Source organism: Hemiscyllium ocellatum, chromosome 14, assembly GCF_020745735.1.
Source record: "Hemiscyllium ocellatum isolate sHemOce1 chromosome 14, sHemOce1.pat.X.cur, whole genome shotgun sequence".
NCBI lineage: Eukaryota > Metazoa > Chordata > Chondrichthyes > Orectolobiformes > Hemiscylliidae > Hemiscyllium > Hemiscyllium ocellatum.
In genome coordinates, this window is record NC_083414.1 from 56911271 (window position 1) to 56935611 (window position 24341).

Genomic DNA, 24341 nt, shown 5'->3' on the forward strand with positions numbered 1-24341 from the left:
CCTATCTAATCCTCTGATCATCTTGTATGTCTCTATCAAATCCTCACTTAGCCGCCTTCTTTCCAATGAGAACAGACCCAAGTCTCTCAGCCTTTCCTCATAAGACCTTCCCTCCAGACCAGGCAACATCCTGGTAAATCTCCTCTGTACCTTTTCCAATGCTTCCACATTCTTCCCGAAATATGGCGACCAGAACTGTACACAATATTGCAACTGTGGCTGCACTAGCGTTTTGTACAGTTGCAGCATGATATTGCAGCTCCGGAACTCAATCCCTCTACCAAGAAAACCTAACACACCATATTCCTTCTTAACAGCACGATCAACCTGGGTGGCAACTTTCAGGGATCTATGTACATGGACTCCAAGATCCCTCTGCACATCCACACTGCCAAGAATCTTTCCATTGACCCAGTACTCTGCCTTCCTGTTATTCTTCCCAAAGTGCATCACCTCACATTTAGCTGCATTGAACTCCATTTGCCACCTTTCAGCTCAATTCTGCAGTCTATCCAAGTCCCCCGCAACCTGTAACATTCTTGCAAACTGTCCACTACTCCACCGACTTTAGTGCTGTCAGCAAATTTACTAATCCATCCACCTATGCCTGTGTCTAAGTCATTTATAAAAATGACAACAGCAGTGGTCCCAAAACAGATCCTTGTGGCACACCACTAGTAACCGGACACCAGGCTGAATATTTGCCATCAACCACCACTCGCTGCCTTCTTTCAGAAAACCAGTTTCTAATTCAAAGTACTAAATCACCCTCAATTCCATGCCTCTGCATTTTCTCCAACAGCCTATATTTGGAACCTTATCAAAGGCTTTACTGAAGTCCATGTACACCACGTCAACTGCGCTACCCTCATCTACATGCTTGGTCATCTTCTCAAAAAACTCAATGAGGTTCGAGACACACAACCTGCCTTTGACGAAACCATGTTGACTATCTGAAATCAAACTGTTACTTGCTAAATGATTATCTCTTATAATCCTTTCCTACAACAGAAGTAAGGCTCACTGGTCTATAATTACCTGGTCATCTCTACTGCCCTTCTTGAACAAGGGCACATTTGCAATCCTCATGTATGGGTATTTAACAACACACTCCTTGGAGGCATGATTAATTTGATTGTTGTCACATGTATCGAGTGAAAAATGTTGTTTTGGGTGCTTTACCAGGCAGATCATACCATACAAAGTGCATCAGGGTAGGAGAAGAGTGTTACAGCCACAGAGGAGGTGCAGAGAGAGAGAGAGAGAGAGAGAGAGAGGTGGGGGGGGGGAGGGGAGGAGGGAGATCACAATTAACATTTCAGAGGTCTGTTCAAAAGTCTGATAACAGCAGGAAAGAAGCTGTTCTTGAACCTGTTCATGTGTGTTCAAAATTTTACATTTTCTGCCTGACGGGATTGTCTTCGATTATGTTGTTTGCTTTCCCAAAGCAGTGGGAAGTATAGATGGAGTCAATGGATGGAAGGCTGGATGGGTGATTAACTGGGCTGTGTTATGACTGTAGTTTTTTGGGAACAGCAGTTGCCATATCATACTGTGATGCTTCCAGATAGGTGCACCATAGAGTGTATCCTATCAAAATTGGTAAGAGTCCTTGTGGACATACCAAATTTCCTTAACCTCCTCACGAAGTAGAGATGTTGTGCATTCTTAACCATCACATCAACATGGATGGACCAGGACAATAGTTGGTAATCATCATTCTCAGGAACTGGATGCTCTCAACTATCTCCACCTCACACCATTGATGCAGGCAGGGTCAAGCACCAGCTCCTTTGTTTTGTTGGCATTAATGGTTGGTTTCTGCATTTAACTATGAGCATGCAAATGGTAGAAAGGCCTGCTAGCTTCACACTTATAACAGTAGTAAATAATAATAGCTTCATTATGACTACAACTGGAATATACAGGTTAACGTTTCATTGCGAAGAAAATTAGGTAAGATTTCTTCTACTCAAAAGGGCACAGTAATCCTTTATTTCACAGTGTAAGTCATCTTAGTGCAAATGTTGACAGCATATTTTAGATGTCAAATGCATGTTTATGTCTATGCTTTAGATGTCAGTTAGCTAGGTTTCGTCAGCTAATAAAAGCATGTTCAGCATGATACTCATTAAGATTGGTCTCAAGTTTAAGCTCAGAAATATATGTATTTATGGTAACATTTGCCTCAAAAGTCAATGCTCAGGATCAACCAGGCAACAATGCCAGTGACAAAAACAAAACATGAAAAGACAAGATTCAGGATGATAATAGCCTGACTGAACAAAATTAATGTTGCTGGTCATTTTCCACAATAAAACTGTTCTGAAAATCATGCTGCCCACATAAGTTTTTGTGCATGCCCATAACAATAGCTAGATTTTTGAGGACCGAAGGAAGTTGCAGATAAATAATTCATGCATTAAGTATTGAGGTGACCTATGCAAAGAATGCAGCGGATGGACTGTTATGGCACAGTGGTAGGACTGTTATGGCACAGTGGTAGGACTGTTGTGGCACAGTGGTAGTGCTTCTACCTTGGGACCAGAAGGCTTCAGTATTATCACATGTTTGAACAGGTTTATTAAAAACATCAAGGATGTAGCTTGTCAAAGTGGGACATGTTCTGACCACACATATTGGCTGAGATCAAGGGAAAACTTAAATCGTAACATCAAAAATGCACCAATATCGTCCATAGTTTAACATTTGGATGTGTATTCGACATGCCATTCAAGGTTCACGTTCACACTGAAATGAAATTGGTAACTAATTGATGAAGTAGAAAAAAACCTTCACAAAGAGTAAGAAAAGGTATTCTGCCTAAATGACTTATTTTGTTTTTGATACCAAATCATAGTGTGGTGTTAATGCACAAACTGTGATCAGATCATTCAAAAATGTAGAATATCCAATTTAAAAGATGTTAATGAAGATGATGTGCCCTGGAAGGATGGTTATGAAACCAAAAACACAATTTCTGATTCAGAGTTGAATCCTCACAATGCGATAGTCAAAGTAATCCAGGAATCAACTCAATGAACTCTTGTTGTTAGATTCGAAGATAATAACTTGACAACTTTTAATTATGTTATCATTGTGGTTCAAACTATTATCATTTAATTATTTCAATAATTGAAAAGTGACACGTTGATTTAATTTGAATTTCTGGTGTTAATTTTTTTATTTCACATTTCAAAATGGTGATCACCCACAATAATTGATCATCTTTTATTCCTAAAGTCTGTCCCTTGATCATTGCTTTTGAAAGAAAATTTCAAAGATTGCTTTAGATGTGATGGATTTCCCTTGATTCTACAAACTGCATTGATACCACCAGTGACATAGCGAGACATTCAAAGACAATTCATTGGAGTATTATTAATCAAATTTGGTGAACCACACTGGATATTCAGGTAGCAATCCAAAAACAAAATTAATGAGATAGGCTTTAACAAATATCTTAAAAGAGACTCTTGAAAGTGGAGAGTTTTTTTGGAGGGAATACCAAAACTTTAAGCATGGAAGGTCAAAGGAAAGACCATCAATGCTGCAGCAATTGTAATCAGGGATGCATGGGAGGCAGACTAGGAGAATTGCAGAGATCTTGCAACGTTGTAGGGTTTAAGGGCATGATAGGGGGACGGAAGAGAGAAGGAATTGGAAAACAAGGATGAGACTATTGTTAGACTCAGTGCTCAACCTGGAGCTGACATAAGTCAGCATTACAAGAATAATGATCAAACATTAGCTAAAGATACAAGTCGCAGTGTTTTGAATGAGCTTAAGGCAGATGGAAGATGGAAGGTCACTAACTACTGACAAAATCGTGGTATTATACTATAGGGGCAGTCTTGCCCCTCAATGTGCTCCAACACTAACTCTTCAATGGAATTCAATTCTTTGATCTTCTGCTGCATCTTTATGCTAGATCATGGATTTTCTGAAACTCTAATCAAGATTATGTGCATTCTTTAAAGTGAGAACGTGGGAAACAAATCTATATTCAAATATATTGAATATACAATATTAAGAAGAACAGAAGCAGCATTTGATTGGGTGTCATAGTTGTGGGTACGTTCACCGAGCCAGGAAATTGCAGATACCTCGTCCCCTGTCTAGGTGACATCTTCAGTGCTTTGGAGCTTCCTGTGAAGCGCTGATGTACTGTAAACCAAATAAATTCCAGAAGACACAGTACAGCAGTGCTTCACAGGAGGCTCCAAAACTCTGAAGATGTCACCTAGACAGGGGACGAGACTTCTGCAAATCAACTTCCTGGCTTGGCGATCATACCCACAACAACAACAATCGGCATTCGAGCTACAAATCTCTACACAAACCTTGAATTTAATTGGGTTTTATGACCACTGGTATTTGACCATCCAGTTGGAGAAGAAAAAGAGGAAATAACACAGATAAAGGTGTTTAATTCAAATGTCTTACTTTAGCTCAGTGGTAAAGATTTAAACTGAGGCCATGCCTGATCTCTCGCAAATTGATGCAAAAGTTCCCATCTTCTATACTGGAGAAGAGCAGAGGAGTTATCCTTCAAGACCTGGTTAATATTTATCCCTCAACAAACATCTGTAAAAATGTTACAGCTGGGGACGAGTGAATGTATACTGGAGAACAGAGAAATGGCAAAGAAACTAAAGAACATTTAGAAATCTCCCAGAAATAATAGGCAACCAAGGAACTTATGTGACCGGAGAGTTAAATGAAATGTGTTAGTTTAAAACAATAGACAAAAATGAGTAAATCAGCTGGATTGAGTGTTGGTAATTCTCTATGATGAGTTGAATTTCATTCCAGAGTGTTAAAAGTAGTAACAAAAGAGAAAGTGCATATAGGTGTGATCATCTTTCAGAATTCAACAGATTCTGCCAAGTTTCCTAACTAGAATGTAACTACAGACCTGTCAATGCAACATTTGTAGTACAGAAAATGGCAAGAGTCTATGATAAGAGATATGATTGAACGTTTAGTTGTGTGGCCAAAATGGGCAGAGTCGATACAGATTTGTGAATGGAAAATGGTGTTCAACCACCTTTATGGAGTTCCCTTAGCATGTGACTTATTGCACAGACATCAGTGGGTGTGGTGTTTTGAAAATTCAGAATGCTTTGATAAGGTACCACACAGTAGGTTAGTAAATATAAATTTGGCACATGAGATTTGGGTAATATACAAGAATGGTTTGAGCAGTGGCTCAAAGACAGAACGCAGGAAGTAGGGATACACTCATCACTCTCATGATTACAGACTGTTACTAGTGGGGTCAGAGTTGTGTCAGAGTTAGGTCCACAATTGGTCAAAGTCTATAGCTGCGACATCTGATTGTACTTCTTCTAAATTTACCAATTATATCAATGGATGGGAATGTTTGTTGTGAGGAGGATGCGAGGAGGCTACAAGAGACTGAGACAGGCTAAATGAATAAGACCATAAGACATAGGAGCAGAAATTAGGCCCTTCAGCCCATTGAGGCTGCTCCACCATTCAATCAAGGCTGAGAAGTTTCTCAATCCCATTCTCCCACTTTCTTCTCTTAACCCTTGATTTTCAAGAACCTATGGGTTGGAACATGGCAGATGCAATGAAATGCAAGTCAGTGTAAAATTATTCATTTCATAAAAAATAAAACAGAAATATTTCCTACACGGAGAGAAGTTGGGAGGTGTGGGTGTCCTAGAGGATCAGAGTGTCCTCGTTCAGGACTCACTAAAAACTAGCAAGCAAGCTATTAGGAAGGCAAAAATTGTGCTGGTATTTTTTTCAAAGGAATTTCCGTACAAAATTAAAGATGTCTTGCTGCAGTTGTATAAAGTCTTGGTGAGTCCTCATTTGGGTTACTGTGCAGAGTTTTGGTCTCTTTATCCAAAGGAAGGATATAATTGCCAGTGAAATAGGGGAAGTCCGCCCTTGAGCCCCGCCCCTCCAATTGCCACCAGGACAGAACCCCACTGGTTCTCACCTACCACCCCACCAACCTCCGCATACAGCGTATCATCCGCCGTCATTTCCGCCACCTCCAAACGGATCCCACCACCAGGGATATATTTCCCTCCCCTCCCCTATCAGCGTTTCAAAAATACCACTCCCTCCGTCACTCCCTCGTCAGGTCCACACCCCCCACCAACCCAACCTCCACTCCCGGCACCTTCCCCTGCAACCGCAAGAAATGCAAAACTTGCACCCACACCTCCTCCCTTACTTCTCTCCAAAGCCCCAAGGGATCCTTCCATATCCGCCACAAGTTCACCTGCACCTCCACACACATCTATTGCATCCGCTGCACCCGATATGGCCTCCTCTATATTGGGGAAGACAGGCTGCCTACTTGCAGAACGTTTCAGGGAACACCTCTGGGACACCCGGACCAACCAACCCAACCACCCCGTGGCTCAACACTAACTCCCCCTCCCACTCCACCAAGGACATGCAGGTCCTTGGACTCCTCCATCGCCAGAACATAACACGACGGTTGGAGGAAGAGTGCCTCACCTTCTGCCTGGGAACCCTCCAACCACAAGGGATGAACTCAGATTTCTCCAGTTTCCTCATTTCCCCTCCCCCCACCTTGTCTCAGTCGAATCCCTCGAACTCAGCACCGCCTTCCTAACCTGCAATCTTCTTCCTGACCTCTCCGCCCCCACCCCACTCCGGCCTATCACCCTCACCTTGACCTCCTTCCACCTATCACATCTCCATCGCCCCTCCCCCCTATCTTTTATCTTAGCCTGCTGGACACACTTTCCTCATTCCTGATGAAGGGCTTATGCCCGAAACGTTGAATTTCCTGCTCCTTGGCTGCTGCCTGACCTGCTACGCTTTTCTAGCAACACATTTTCAGCTCAGAAGTCTAACTTATGGCCTGCAGACCCATCAGAGCCAGATTGAGTGTTTATTCAATGTTTACCATAATTAATTACATAACCTTACAAATGTAGGATCATAGACCAGGAAAAGAAAGTACCTAAGAAGAATACTTATTTTCTTTTGTTTTATTTATGGTTTATTGGAAGCTGGAGTTACAACTGCAAGTGTAACATTTTGTGAAGACCTGCTCCTCCAATCAGAGACCCTTTATCTACTATGTATGAAGTTATCGGTTCACTGGTGAGCCTATCAGCACCAAAGCGGGAGAGTGAGAGTCTGTGATTGGTGGAGTAGCAAGTAGCCACAGGCCTAAAGCTGGGGCAGAGAATCTGGCAGCTGGGCCTGGAAATAGGAACCTTGCAGGGAGACTCTGACTAGCGGAGGAAGGGATGGAAGTGAAAGACTCAAAGGGAAAAGGCAATGAGACTGAAATGGACTGCGCATTGAGAGGGTAATAATAGTCAGGCTGCTGGGTCATTCATGTAAATTTTTCTTTCGTTCAGCTTGAAAAAAAATACATCATCTGCTTTTCCAAATTGCTTTCAAATTTCTCCAGAAACAAAACTGCAGCCACTTTCACATTAATACAATTTGTTTACGGGTGGGATAATAGTGCTGTGATGAAGGTTTGGAGTTTTTGGATAATTTTATTGAAATTAAACAGGACAGAGTAAAACAGACAGAGGGAGTAAGGAGGATGCTGCAAGGAGGGAAAAGGGGTGAGAAAAAAAAAAGAGACAGAAGTGTGAGACAAAGGGAAAGGGAAGAATTGTCATGCCCTTTACTGCTGATCCTGAATTGGGGCTGATATTTCTTCTGAACCAAACAGATGAAAAATAGATGACTCTTTGATTAAGCCTTGCTGCTTGGCTGTTTTTAATTGTCATTTCTGTTAATTACTCATACAAAGTACTGTCATTGGCAACCGCTCGCTAATGAGTCCGATTGTCCACCTTGGAAATTCCGTAACATTGGTCACGGGTTCGGAGAGTCCTTGTGTGACTGATGAGCCCAATCCCAGAGCCACATCTCCCACCATATATTTGTCAGGTGTTTCTGGGAGGTGGAAGTGGTCCTTCCCCTTGAGATAGTCAGCATTTCTTTGTCTGGTTCCTTTTCAGATATGCTTTTGATTTTTTTAAATGAAATTCATGCTTAGTGTTTCGGCCACCCAACTATTTCTGATATTTGCTCACCACCCTTTTGATGAAGAGATAAACAGAAACCCACTCCCCGCCACACAAAATGATTAACTACCACAGAGGGAGTCCAACTGAGGTTCACCTCATTAGTCCCTGCGATGGCAGGGTTTAGATTCACCAGAGTTTTGAAGAATGAAGTGTTCTCAGTGACATTTATAAACTTCTTACAGGGCATGGCAGTGCAAATATAGATAAGGATGTTTCCACAGTCTGGTGATTTTAGAAGGGGCAGGCAATTTTAGACAGAGATAAAGAGGAATTTCTTTATTCAGAGGGTAGTGAAGCTTTAGAATTCCCTAGCCCAGAGGATTGTGAAAGTTCAACCTTGAAGAATGACCTAACCTGAAGTCAATAGGTTTCTAGAAACTAATATCATCAAAGGATTATGGAGATGGTTTGGAAAAATGGCAGTAAGGAAATAATAATTCATAATCTAGATTCGCAGAGAAAGTATGATGGACTAAAGGGCCTACTTCTCCTGCTCTGTATCATATCAGAGTCTGGTCACCATCGCATTACAATTTTTAGGACCTTGCTGACTAAAATTAGCTGCCACATTTGTTACATTACAACAGTATCCACACTTCTTAAGTACTTCTCGAGTTGTATAATGATTTGAGATTGTGAATGGTGCTATGTAGGTGCAAGTGTTCTTTGATCTAGTAATCTCAGTTGGACTTTAAAACGTAGTTGTGCAACAGTGTTTACGTTAGTCCGACTACTTTGGAAGAATTTACTGCATTCTTCTTGTTTTTGTATTAAAGGGACATGTCTGTCAAGTGAACAAACATTGTCATGCACCACCTAGTTCAAGATTAACATGGGAACAGACCTTGCAAAATTGGCTGTTAGTTACAACATGGAGAAATTATTTTCAAAATAGAAGCAAAATGCAAGAGGTAAAAAGAGATCATTGGAAGATACCTAAATGCCTGCCTATTGCAAATATAAGTTACTGCTTTATAGGAATATTGTGATTCTGTCTACAAAGAGAGAGGCAGCTCATTAGTTCATCCAGGTTGCCTAATGATGGGGGGAGGGGACTTGTCAGTTTTACCATGCAGGAAATAAGAAAAATTAAGTAAAAATTACACTTTAGAAGCTTTGGAAAACTAAGACAGAATAAGTTTCTGCAGATGATGGAATTATTCTTAAATGCAAAGTAAATTCATAAATTATAGTTGTCACAAAGCATTAGCATGCTCAAATGCAGTCTATTCATTTAAATGACAGCATTAGTATTAAACTTCAACAACCTTTTACTGATTGAATATTCAAATATGAAGTGTTACTTTGGAACTCAGATTTGTCAACTTGGTGTGTGCAACGATTAGAAGTTATTTTCCAATTTTTAAATTATAGCTTTCTTGGACAACCTGAGATTAGCACCAATTGTGAAGCACACAGAAAACTTGTACATCATGCAAGAGATGTTCGGTATAAAACTACTTTTAGATTTTTACACAGTTCATTCACAAGAATTTTTTTTTTAAATTTAACAGAGTGCTCACTTGTATCATGAATTTAAACTCTTACCTACCAAATGAATAGTTAAAACCATCAGGTATTGAAGAGACGATTCAGCTCAGCTTTTGAATACAAAATTCTTTACTTTGACTATAATCTCCACACTGCTATAGATACACATAGTCCAGAAATCCAGGAAGAGAAGGTTGGATTTGTGTATTGAGGTATGGTGGCAGGCTAACTATGCTGAGGATCAAGTGGGCCAGCAGTTCTGAAGCCTCTGCCCTCACACTTCTTTAAGCCAAGTATCTGCTGTAGGAGTGAACCCATTCCCCTAGCTCATTGGCTTTATCTGCTGTACTCCACATATACTTTTTCAAACAGCCAATCTACGCTGTACATTTTCTAACCGCTGCTCCTCTGTCTTGCAGAGTCGCTTGCTAGATTTCTGTCCAATCCCTGCTCCAAATTTGCCTTTGGGTTCCCATCTCCCTGCTAATCTGATTTCAAATTCTACCCACCCCAACCTTCAGGATGAGCTAGTTTTCCTGCAGTGATATTTATCCTAGTCTTATACAGGTTCCACCTTACCCAGAACCAATTCTGAAGCCCCAGGAGGCTAACGTCTGTCTTACGCCAGCTTTCCAGCCACATGCTCAAATCTATTAATTCTCTTATTTCCAGGTCACCTGCTTGGAAGTAATTGAGGATATTGCTTTAGAATTACTGCCTTTCAATCTCTGACCGAGCTCTGAAATCTGCTTTCATGGCCTAACAAAGCCACTGATGCCAATGCAGACCACAGCCTCTGGCTGATCATCCAGCTGCTGAAGAACATCCTGCCACCAATCCGGAACATTCTTTTCCCTGGCACCAGAAAAGCAACATATATCCTGAAGTCATGTCACTGGCTGCAGAAATAATTATCTGATCCCATTACCATGAACTCCTTATCACTTAAGATTCTCCATTCTAATTCTATTCCTCCCCTGACCTTCCTTCCATTATGTATAGCTGAGCCACCCATAATGCCAATGCTACCATCTTGGCACTGGGTGCACTTTGCTAAAAGCATCACCCTCTCACCACTATGAGAAATGGAACACCAATCAGAAAACAAGATCAACTCAGGGACTCCCTCACTGCATGCCTTTGTTTAGACTATCGAGTCAACTATTCCCTCATTGCCTGTATGCTTCTAAGAGGTGATGTGATCACCTCCCTAAATATATAATACACATAGTCCTTTGTTTTACAATGCATAACACAGATTCCAGCTACTGCTTAAGTTCAGAAACTTGGAGCTCAAGTTTGTGCATCACTTTCTGCCCATAAATGATGCATCCACGACTTCACTTATACCACGTGCGGTTCACTTAACCCAGCTGACCTTGCATCCCATAACTTTAAAATCAATTTCTTACAAGTAGAATATTAGAAAAACTCACAAGTACTCAATCAGCTTCTTTGCAGAAACAACTATAGGAGGCTGCGAAAAGGTAAAGAAGCACGTCTTCCTGTCCTTTACTGACCTTGCTCATGCTCTCACTCCCCAAACACCCATTTTACACTCAATACAGCCGAAGCAGCACAAAGTTCAAAGTTCAGTCATGGCCCCATTAAAGGGAGGTATAGTTATACTTTGTGAAAACAACTTACTTAAATGTTTAAAAAAACAGATTAAACTTGCCACAAATTAACAAACTACAACTTCTGCCAGAGCTTGTGCATGCTGAATTAGGTCTGCAATAAAATTAAGCATCTCTTATGAGTGTAATGTTTGGTTCCTTGCTAAATTAAAACACAATCTTGACTTTAGATAAAACATTACCACTTAAAATTCATACTCAGCAAGTGCCAATGCAAAACAAGATGCCTGTAAAGGAGGTCTCCAATTATTCACTGATTCTCCATTACCAATGCTACTAGTTAATTTCTAAAGTTGTTTGAGGAAGTATCAAATCATGTTTTCCCTCTCAGAAGTCTTCCCAAATTTGTCAATTTAATGCTAAATGTGCAATCATCATACCTTTAATAACAGATTTGAACATTTTCTTGTCACTGATGTCAAAACTGTATGTAGTTCTCTATTCTTCCTCTTCCTGGTTTCTTAAATCGTTGGGCTACATTTGCTATTTTGCAGACTGCACAAACCTTTTGAGAATCAACAAATACTGAAAAATGATCACCAATGCATGAACCATGTCTCTAGCCACCTGTTTTAAAACTCTAGAATGAAGCTCATCTGTTCCAGGGGAATTTAACAAACTTTAATCCAGTCAACTCTAGTTCCTCAGTTTCATTAGGTCCCTAGGTCTTTGAGAGATTTTCTAGATTATAACTGGTTAGTTTTTCTGCCATTATCCTGTTCTCCAATCCCCCACCTGTAATGAGGTCACATTTGTACTGACTCAATTAACCTAAGGTCACACCAGAAAAATCGGTGGACAAAATTCTTTGGACAACCCAGATTTGGACAGAAAGGTCAAGTGCAAAGATTACAAACACATGCAGTTTAATTACCAATCCAAAATCTTTAATCTAAATATTTCTAATTATAGAAACGATTGTGAAAAAGGAAGCAACATGATATTAGAACAGGGGCTATTTAAAAATTCCACATCAATTGCTTGTTTCATTATTTATCTTCAATTACAGAATAGTGAAGGAGACAGGAAGCACAGATTAAAGCAAAGGAGGATGTAAATTAATATCCAAGACAAAACCGAAATCAAGATAAACCTCAAACTTGTTAGATTCTTCAGAAAATGTTCCTGGTTAAATAACGGTGAAATTAATACACTCCATTCTGGTCAACTAAGTGAGGAATCCAGCCGAGTTGTTCATATGGGGGAAAATGAGTTATTACATTGTTGTTTTAACAACAGATTACCTCAATACAATGAATCCAGCAACCAGGTATCTGATAAGATCTACCAAGAGATCCCCAGAAAATGCTGAATTTTCTCATTCCACTGCATGTAGACATTAAAAAACACAGATATAACTACATCACAAACAGTGTTACACAAAAGCAGCCTGAATTGACACTTAACTCAAAACTATATATAGTTTGAACAAAAGCTAACACTTGCAAGAGACGTATCCATTCAAGTAATAATTTGTCAAGTGCTGCCAACTTCTCTCGACATCTTTCTGCAACATAAAAGACTTGGAGGCAATATACAAAATAATCAATTTTGCTTCCCATGGCTGTTTACAAGCCATCAATAAAAACGGCATTACATCCACTTTGAAAAACTCAAACAGTTTTTCAATTGGTGGGATACAGTGAAAGATTCATTGTTACATGTTGGCACTTGTTTACAGAAAATTCCACATGTTCAAAACAGAGCTATTCTTCACAGTCCTACACAATACTGTATCCCTATACTCTATTACATGGGAAAGAGACATTCTGCAGAACAGTTACTTTATCACACACTGATCAATACAGTTCTGATGTATGTAATTTTTTCAAATATCAAAAAATGGAACAGTCAAAATGAAAAATAAATCGCCACCAAACTCATTCTCTGCACACAGCTATTATGAAGTATCTGTTTGCAATCACTGTGTGGACACAGACATCCAGCATACAAACAGTAACCAGACATTTCAATGGAAATTATGCTAACTTTAGTAGGGGGGAGTCATTTTTCCAATTTTAGGGAAGGAGACGCTCTTGCTAACATAACAGAAATATAAAATTTATCTTTCTAAATCAATATGAGCAGTCATTCCTAATCGTGTACAGAAACCAGTGACTCCGATCACAACTCAACAGAAAAACAGCATTATATTTGATCGAGCTTGAGCCAAACTTGAATATAAACAGGGTTCTTGGTCACTATAGTTGAGGGTACAGTATGCATTGCCTCACATTTACACATGTACATCAGTGGAATGCCTTCAGCCACTCATTTTCTTCCTTTAAGGTCACACATTCCTCCAGCAATTCTTCATTCACTTTTAAGTGCTTAAGTAGGGCTTCACGAATTGCAAGCTGAAAACAAAACATTCTACATTATTAAACAGCTCTCCACATAAACGTAGCTTGCTCAGGTTAACCGGCTGAATAAGTATTCAGTTAGTAGCTCACTGGACAAAAGTCACCTGCAGACAAGACCAATTTAAGAACAGGCCTACAAGAAGATTTGTACAAAAGGTGAACAGAAGCTGGATAGAGTTTTTATATCAATATCAGCCATTTAATGGCATTATCAATTTTCACAACAAATACACTTAAATCTCTGGAAAAATCATTTGAAGATAATGAAAAATAGCGTAGCTTTAGTTTCATTTGCAAGGCTGATCCAAGCAGTAGTTTCGTGAATGCGTGAACTCCCGTTAGAAAACTACCTGGATTCCGCATTTACTGCACTTGGAAAAATGAATGAATGATCATAGAATTCATACTGTTAGCAGGACATAGGAGATGTACAGCTAAATCTACTGGTCTTTGAACAATTATCAGATGGCCTGAACCTGTGGATTCCTCATCCCATTCATGGATATAGATCAAATTCAGGCATGTTTTATAGGAGAAAAAAAAGCAAAAGAACTGCAGATGCTAGAAACCAGAAAATCTGAAACTGCTGGAAAATCTCAGCAGGTCTGGCAATATCTGTGGAGAGAAAGCAGAGTCAATCTTTCTGGTCCAGTGACTCTTCAGAATGAAGTGAGCTCCTTTGGAAGATACATGACCCAGAATATTTGTCAGTCATTTCTACAGCTGACAAAAAACAAGGCAAAATCTTTTTCTATGGAATCTATAATTCCACCTTTTTTTAAAAAAACAGATTTACCACAAATTTGGAGAATTCACTCATCATATTGAGTGTCACATGGAACTCTTTATAATTTAAAAACATACATTTAAAATTTACAGAATTGTTCATTCATAAAACCAAAATCATTTCATTGAAATTATTTCACAGAACAATGCATCATTTTCTTCACCTTACTTTGAGGTCTCTCTTCTGTGGTGTATACCTTTTAGATAATATTCATACAACCTCCTGTGAAGTCACAAAAGTTTTTGAACATAGTTTCTTTGTGCAAACATTTGTACTAATATAGCTAGTTCCAACAGTTTTTTTTGTAGCACTGCTTAATGATCAGAATTATGATAAACCTCTCTAAAACATCACACTAGTTCCATAGATTCTCCAAACTGGTTCCAGCCTTAAGCAGCAAAAATAATCTGACAGTTCGTAACTCACTTAGGACATTCTCTCAAAATTTACAAAAGAGATTGTACATAGAAACATGTTCTGCCTTTGTTGCACCCTAGGTTCATTGAATTGGATAATTTTACCCCAAGGATTCAGATATAACGAACAGAATGTGCTTAGGTGTTGGACACCCAAATGGTCCACTCGTTTTATACTGTATAAGTAAAGTAGAGTCCCCATCACAAAGTGTGCTTCAAAGACTAAGAGCTGGAGACATACCTGCTGAATGTGAAATGCATGAATCATGGCCAGCTGCAGTCCAACCACCTCCTTATGGTGCTCCTCACTGAGTAAGAATAAATTACATGTAAAACAAGATAGCTGATTCATATGCACTAAGACTCTTAACCGGTAAATTCTGGGAAGGTGTAGTTTGTCACTTAGGGCTTTGACAGAAAACACGACAAACACCAAAACTGGTGCTAAGATCAACAGTGATGAAGGTTATCTAAGATTACAAAGGGATCTTGATCAAATGGGCCAATGAGCTGAGCAGTGACACGGAGTTTCATTTGGATAAATGTGAGGTATTGCATTTGGTAAAACAAACAAGGGCAGGACTTACACAACTAATAGTAGGACCCTGGGTAATGCAGTCAAACAGAGAGATTTAGGGGTTCAGTTATATAGTTCTTTGAAAGTTGCATCACAGGTAGACAGGGTGGTTAAGGTGATGTTTAGCATGCCTGCCTTCATTGCTCAGATGACTGAGGACAGGAGTTGAGACGTCATGTTGAGGTTATACACAGGATGTTGGTGAGGCCACTTTTGGAGTCCTGTGTACACACCGCTGGTATACTGGTGAGTTCTGGTCACCCTGCTATATGAAAGATAATATTAAATTGGAGAGAGTTCACAAAAGATTAACCAGGATGTTGCCAGGACTGGACAGCTCAAGTTATAAGAAGAGGGGCTTTTTTTTTTAAAACACTGGAACTGGTTCAGAGGTGATCTTACAGAGTTTATAAAATAATGAAGGAGACAGATAAGGTAAACAGAAAGGTCTTTTCTGAGGGTCAATGAGTTTAAAACTAGGGGGCATATTTTTATGATGAGAGCAAGAAGATTTAAAAGGGATCTGAGATGCAACCTTTTCACACAGAGGGTGGTTCTTTTGGGGAATGCATTGCTAGAAGTGGCAAATGCAGCTACAGTTACAAAATTTAAAAGGATTTTTAGATAGGTACATGAATAGGAAAGGTTTACAGCGTTATGGACAACATGCAGGAAAGTTGGACGAGTTTTGTTTCGGAAACTTGGCATAGACGAGTTGTAACGAATGGTCTGTTTCCACCCTGTCTGACTCTACTATAGCCTCACCAGCAAGAATGGAGCAAACTACTGAGGAGCTACGAATACAAGTAGTCATAAACAAGCAGTTAAACTTTATAAAACATTTGTATTCTGTGAGAATATCCACAGCTGCATTATATTCAGCTTATACATTTATTTTCAGCAACCTATGGTGCTTCATTGAATTAGAGACTGCGTGGAGACTCACCAAGTGTTCAATTTCTGGCTAATGCAAGAAGAACAATCTGCAAGGCTTTGTCAAACTTTGAAACTCAACTATCCACATATATCCACTACTCATTTTTCATTCTTGGACCCATGTGATCATCCATGTTTGATCATCACAAATTGCAATTACCTTACCCGTTTTGCATGTTCGTCTGCCACACCAAAACAAATTCCCTTTACCGCTCATCCTGCACGAACAAGACACACTGGCACCAGCTCAAGTTAATTGTACGGAGTTAACAAAACAACAAGATTCTAAATCACAAGGAATAGTCTTATGAAAATTATCTCTGGTTGTCATAGACCATGGAAAATCATGCCTTTCAAAATGCTCATTGAAGGAAAATAAATCAAGTATGTGACATACACCAGTCATTCTAGGAGCAATTCAAAATCTTTAACAGCCTCAGCATTATTGCTTTCCACTTCAACATATATGAGTCACAACAATAACTGCTTGTCCACAATGCCACTGAAATAGAAAATTTTTATGGAAAGCTTATTTTAAGGTAAAAAGAATATTATTTTTCCCCCCACTACAAAGTTCCTTCATAACTTGGGCCCAGTTCTGGATATGACCTCTCGCTCTGACACCAGATCTGCCTTAATGTGGTCAGCGCAATTCAGTAAATGATGCAAGGCTATCATCCTGCTTTGAGTATTGTCTTAGCTGGTGCTCATACGTACAATCTCACATCTCAGGCCACAATATCTTTTGTTTGAATTGTGCTTACCTTAATCCAAACCTCAGCATCTCCACCCTAGAATGCAACAGCCCTAGATGCCTTATGTCAAACATAATCCCATCTGTCCATTTGCCATGCATTCAGATGCATATTAACTAAACCACCATTTCCTCAGCTCTATTCTTTCAAATATGGCACTTGTTCTGCCAAATGAAACATTGATATCAGAATCCAGGATAGGATATGTTAAGAACGAACCTTTTGGCAATCTACTTAATTATGGTTTAAGGTAAAGCTAAAGTTGCCATGATCTTACCAGACCATAGGGTTGCTCCCTCATGAGGGAGAGATGCTGGTTTAACCCCAGGGTCACCATGCCTCAGGTAAAAGGAAAGATCGAGAAGGAGAGAAGGTAACCTTGGGTCCTAGTCTCTCCCCAGTAGTGGAAACATCTTCTACACATCCACTCTATCCAGGTCACTCAGTATTTTGCAAGTTTCAATGAGATTCCCCCGTTCAATCCTCTAAATGCCATTAGACCCAGAGTCCACAACCACTTCTCATATGACATGCCCTTCATCCCTGGGATCACTCTTGTGAAATGTATCTGGATTCCCTCCAATGTCAGCACACCCTTCATTAGATGCAGGGCCCAAAACTGCTCACAATATTTCAAAACAGCCTGACTACAGCCTTATACAGTGGAGGCTATGCATTTCTGCTGACTTATTCTAGCCCTCTTGAAATGAATGCAAACATTGCATTTGCCTCAACTGCGAACTGAATCTGCATGTTAACCACAAGAGAGTTCTGAACTAGAACTCCCATTTTCCTTTGTGCTTTTAGTTTCTGAAACCTTTTCCCATTTAGAAAATAGTTTATGCCTCTATTCTTCCCACCAAATTGTATATCCTCACACTTTCCCCACATTGTATTGCATTTGCCACTTCCTTATCCACTCTCCAAGCCTGTCCAAATCCTTCTGCAACCTCCTGCACCTTCAATATAACCCGTCTCTTCATCTACCTTCGTTTCATCTCTATGACATAAATAGTTGTGGTTCTAACACAGACTGTTGTGAAATTCCACTAGTCACTGGCTTGCATCCTGAAAAAGACACTTTTATCCCCACTCACTGCCTTCTGCCTGTCAAGCAATTCTCTATCCTTATCAGCACCTTGCCCTAACACCACATGCTCTGATCTTATTTAGCAATCTGATCTGATCTTAGTGGGCGGCACAGTGGCACAGTGGTTAGCACTGCTGCCTCACAGCGCCCGAGACCCGGGTTCAATTCCCGGGTTCAATTCCCGACTCAGGCGACTGACTGTGTGGAGTTTGCACGTTCTCCCCGTGTCTGCGTGGGTTTCCTCCGGGTGCTCCGGTTTCCTCCCACTGTCCAAAGATGTGCGGGTCAGGTGAATTGGCCATGCTAAATTGCCCATAGTGTTAGGTAAGGGGTAAATGTAGGGGTATGGGTGGGTTGCGCTTCGGCGGGTCGGTGTGGACTTGTTGGGCCGAAGGGCCTGTTTCCACACTAAGTCTAATCTAAACCTCCCATGTGGCACTTTGTCAAAGGCCTTCTGGAAATCCAAATAAATCACATCTGCTGGTTCTCCTTTGTTTAACTTGCTCATTACCTTCTCAGAAAATTCTAACAGATGTTTTAGGCCCGACTTCCCCTTGATGAAGCCGTGCTGATTCTGCCCTAATTTACTGTGCACTTCCAAGTACTCCACAATCTCATCCTTAATAATGAACCTTAAAATCTTACCAACAACCAAGGTCAGGCTAAGTAGCCTATTGTTACTGTCTTCTGCCTTCCTTCCTTACAAACAGGAGTTTTAACATTAACAATTTTTCCAGTCCCCTGATTAGATTAGATGTCCTACCGTATGGAAACAGTGTCTTCGGCCCAACAAGTCCACACCAATCCTCCGAAGAGCAATCCACCCAGACCCTACATTTACCCCTGACTAATGTACCTAATAATTGGCAATTTAGCATGGCCAATTCACCTAACCTGCACATCTTTGGACTGTGGGAAGAAACTGGAGCACCTGGAGGAAACCCACGCAGACACAGGGAGAAAGTCCAAACTCCACACAGTCACCTGAGGTGGGAATTGAACTCGGGTCCCTGGTGCTATGAGGCAGCAGTGCTAAACACTGAGCCACCATGTCACCCCCCGACTCCTAGAGTCACTCCTTGACTCTAGTAATTCCCAAAAGATCAGCACTAATGCTTCTACAATCTCCTAAGCCATTACTCCCTCAGAAACTATACTGTGGTCCATCCAGGCGGGGTGTTTTATTTACCTTCAGACCTCTCAGCTGCCCCAGCACCCTCTCCCTGGCTACACTAGTTCTGATCTGTTTTCTCCCCACTATTGAATGGCTCCCTGTACCACGCTGCTATGGTCAGTTAGCTCATCCTCCATACAGTCCCTGCTCTGATCCACACAGGGAGCTAGAATCTAAAACCTGTTAGACAAGTTCAAGGTGCTGAGGCTCCTTCAGCAGTACCTCCTGATCTCTCTACCGACCTCATTGATAGTCTCACCCTCCTGTCCCGGACAACTGTCTAACATGGAGATAAGCTAAGGGATGTGACTGCATCCTGAAACACAGCATCCTGAAACCGCTCCTCCTTGATGTATCACATGGAAACTCAGACTCCAGCTCATCAACTGTGACCCAGAATTCCTCAAGCAAACTACACTTGCTACAGAAATGGTCACACTGAACCAAAGTGGGATCTCCAAGCTCCCATATCATACAGTTAGAATACAACACCTGGCCCAGTATTTCTATTTTAGTTATTGGTTTTTTGATTAACTTTAAAAATATTCATACTCGTCTTTTAGTTGTAGCCTGCAAATATATCGTCTATTTATCTTCAATCTGAAAGTAACCTTTCATACAGTCAATTTAGTAGCTATTACGAACCAATGAACACTCTGATGTCACTTGTTTGAGCTGAGCACCTAATCCTGAGTTTCAATCTATCCTGTTACAAGAGCTTTCCAAAACAAAACAGCAAGCAAAACTTCCCCTCTGCTCAGAATCCCCACACTGCCTCCAAATTATCGGAAAAGGTACATTCATTCATTCGGGCTGTCTCTCCCTCCAGACGTGATCTCTCCTTCCTGACTGTACAAAGTTTTCGGTCATCAAAGAATGTCTTGCTTCTACTGTATGCTGGTGCACCACAGTGCAAGGCCAATGGACAATCACAATTTTACTGCCAGTGTAATTCTTGGCATGTTAAATGTTGTGCAACTGCAGAATTACACCTAATGTTGGACACTGTGTTATGAGTTTCCGAAGCATGGGCTTGTTGGGTATGAATCAATAATAAAGTGTACAGAGAATTATACTAACAAATTCTTTAGGACTGTCATCAGCCTCACATTTGAGCGTAACGGAAGCTACATGTATTAATAAATAGGTCCTGTTAAACACACAAGAACATGTGCGTACACTGAACCTGTTTCAACTGAACAAGTAAATGACAGCCATTCACCAGTACATTTCTCATGGCAGGGACCTAACCATCAGAATCAAACAATCAGCCTGGGTTGAAATCTGAACGAAGCCTGATAGTTAATTGTCAATCACCACTAACTGCTGTATTCTCCATTGCAACACCTCTACCAGAATCCACTTGCCAAACAATCAGCACACCCCTATTTCAGTATAAAATGTTTTCTTCCCCCCCTCTTTACTAGTTTTCTTACAAATTGTCCTGATGTGTGCAAAATGAGAAACTTTGACAAAATGTGTACTTTATAAATGTATTTAACTGCATATACTACGAAACAGTCAAATGTACAGGAAGATAGAAAAGCGTAAAAATAGATACTATGAATACGAGTATTGTCGTGGATCAAGGCAGAGTACTTAGACTGAAATACAGCCCTATACAGACAGTTGAGAAACTAGACACAGAAATCTAAGTTGGAGTTTAAATGGAGAGCAGAATTCTTGATTGGATAGTACACGATACAATATCCACTAAACAAGCTTCTTCGTAATTTTATTCTGAATCTTATGAGTAACACACCTGAATTCTTCCAATGCATCTTTCAGTAAGTTTTGTACTAGTTGGGTCTTTGGCAAGGAAACTGCCCATTCTTCTGTTCCTTCTTCACCTGCCTGGCCAGGAGGAGTATTCAAAGTATTGGCCAAGGTCATATGATTAGGTTTTTGTTCTGAAAGAAACACAATGATGCAAATAGGTCAACTAATTAAGACTGGTAAATTTATCCCCAGGCTTTTGGTAGCCATTCGAGAACATCATTTGCAATGTCTGCTCTCTAGTATCTATCTGTAGCATTTTACCCCTCAAACTGACCATGTATCAACCAAATCAGAACTCAATTGGCTTTATTAGCCAATTAGCTAAACACCACACAATCAAAGACTAATTCACTTTAGTAGATACCAATCAACAAAACCAATGGAATACATTAGCCTTTTTTAAAGACTGGCAGCAGTCAATCATTCACAATCCAGACAATACAAAAGGCAGCAATCACATTGTACAAAAACTTAATTCCAATTTCCCTGGCTCAAATCATATTATTAAAAAAGTTTCGCAGACTTGGCTCAACTTGCTCAGGTGATTACAACAACCATTTAAAAGGTATTTAGCACTGACATAACCAAATGCACAGACAGCAGAATTGGATGACTGAGATAACAACAAATACCACAGAGAGCTGTGCAGCTGGAAGAGACTGAAATAGCAAGGGACTATGGAAGCAAAACTAATGATAAGAGTTGTGATTTTAAGACATTATAGACAATAGGTGCAGGAGTACACTATTCAGCCCTTTGAGCCAGCACCACTATTCACCGTGATCATGGCTGTATTATAGGTTACAGAAAATGGGGAGATACTAAATGAATATTTTGCATCAGTATTTACTGTGGAAAAGGATATGGAAGATATAGACTGTAGGGAAATAGATGGTGACATCTTGCAAAATGTCCAGATTACAGAGGAGGAAGTGCTGGATGCCTTGAAACGGTTAAAGGTGGATAAGTCCCCAGGATTTGATCAGGTGTACCCGAGAACTCTGTGGGAAGCTAGAGAAGTAATTGCTGGGCCTCTTGCGGAGATATTTATATCATCAATAGTCACAGGTGAGGTGCTGAAAGACTGGAGGTTGGCTAATGTGGTGCCACTGTTTAAGAAGGGTGGTAAGGACAAGCCAGGGAACTACAGACCAGAGGGCCTGATGTTGGTGGTGGGCAAGTTGTTGGAGGGAATCCTGAGGGACAGGATGTACATGTATTTGGAAAGGCAAGGACTGATTAGGGATAGTCAACATGACTTTGTGCGTGGGAAATCACATCTCACAAACTTGATTGAGTTTTGTGAAGAAATAACAAAGAAGATTGATGAGGGCAGAGCAGTAGATGTGATCTATGTGGACTTCAATAAGGCATTCGACAAGGTTCCCCATGGGAGACAGATTAGCAAGGTTAGATCTCATGGAATACAGGGAGAACTAGCCATTTGGATACAGAACTGGCTCAAATGTAAAAAAGAGGGTGGTGGTGGAGGGTTGTTTTTCAGACTGGACGCCTGTGACCAGTGGAGTGCCACAAGGATCCTCTACTTATTGTCATTTACATAAATGATTTGGATGCAAGCATAAGAGATACAATTAGTAAGTTTGCAGATGACATCAAAATTGTAGGTGTAGTGGACAGCGAAGAGGGTTACCTCAGATTACAAAAGGATCTGGACCAGTTGGGCCAATGGGCTGAAGTGGCAGATGGTGTTTAGTTCAGATAAATGTGAGGTGCTGCAGTTTGGGAAAGCAAATCTTAGCAGGTAAGGCCCTAGGGAGTGTTGCTGAAGAAAGAGACCTTGGAGTGCAGGTTCATAGCTCCTTGAAAGTGGAATCGCAGGTAGATAGGATAGTGAAGGCAGTGTTTGGTATACTTTCCTTTATTGGTCAGAGTATTGAGTACAGGAGTTGGGAGGTCATGTTGCGGCTGTACAGGGCATTGGTTATACCACTATTGGAATATTGCGTGCAATTCTGTCTCCTTCTTATTGGAAAGATGTTGTGAAACTTGAAAGGGTTCAGAAAAGATTTACAAGGATGTTGCCAGGGTTGGAGGATTTGAGCTATAGGGAGATGCTGAAAAGGCTGGGGCTGTTTTCCCTGGAGCGTCAGAGGCTGAGGGGTGACCTTATAGAGGTTTACAAAATTATGAGGGGCATGGATAGGATAAATAGACAAAGTCTTTTCCCTGGGATCAGGAAGCCCAGAACTGGAGGGCATAGGTTTAGGGCGAGAGGGGGAAAGATATAAAAAAGGGACCTAAGGGGCAACTTTTTCACGCAGACGGTGGTACATGTATGGAATGAGCTACCAGAGGATGTGGTGGAGGCTGGTACAATTGCAACATTTAAAAGGCATTTGGATGGGTATATGAATAGGAAGGGTTTGGAGGGATATGGGCCAGGTGCTGGCAGGTGGGACTAGATTGGGTTGGGATATCTGGTCGGCATGGACGGGTTGGACCAAAGGGTCTGTTTCCATGCTGTACATCTCTATGACTCTGACTATAATGTGGTTGACTCAACTATAGTCTGAACAATCAGAGATGGCAGTAAATGCTAGCTTTGCCAGTGGCACCCACATCCCATGAATAAATCAATAAAAATTCAAGCCTCGCAATAAAATGGCCATACAAATGTTTCAGCAGATAAACTAAGGTAGAGTAACATTGACAGCTGTCACAGAGGTGGGATTATATAGCTTTTGTAATGTTGCAAATAACTTTAAGCAATTTCCATGTTAGCTTTCTGGGAGCGGTTTCTATTGCTTTTGCAAAGAACAGAATAGACAAACGTACTGAGTTGGACATAGGTACACAAGTAGGATATGGAGTTAACCTTTAATTTTCCAAATGATTAAATATCTGGCTGCACACTTCCAGATTTTCACGTCCACTAATCTCAGGTGGCTGAAAAATAAGCCATCCTATTTAAAGGTTAAATGCACATGCAGGGCATTGAAATTAGTATTACCACTTAAAACAGAGATAGGATATTACAGTCAATCAATATGGTTTGCAAGTTATCTCCTACCAGGGTCTGCTGTAAATCTGATCGACAGTTCAGTAGACAAAGTGAGCAGCTGTCGCTAGGTCACAGCAGTTCTGTTGCTCATGTGCAATTCAGCGAGTACAGTATTGTTTGAAATCACCACAAAAAGATTCCATTCATTTGGTGTTCAGTAATTAGTAGATTTAAGGTTTCAGTGATTTAAAATATTTTTGATTTATCCTTGCTTCTCCTCTTTTATTAAAGAAAAATCA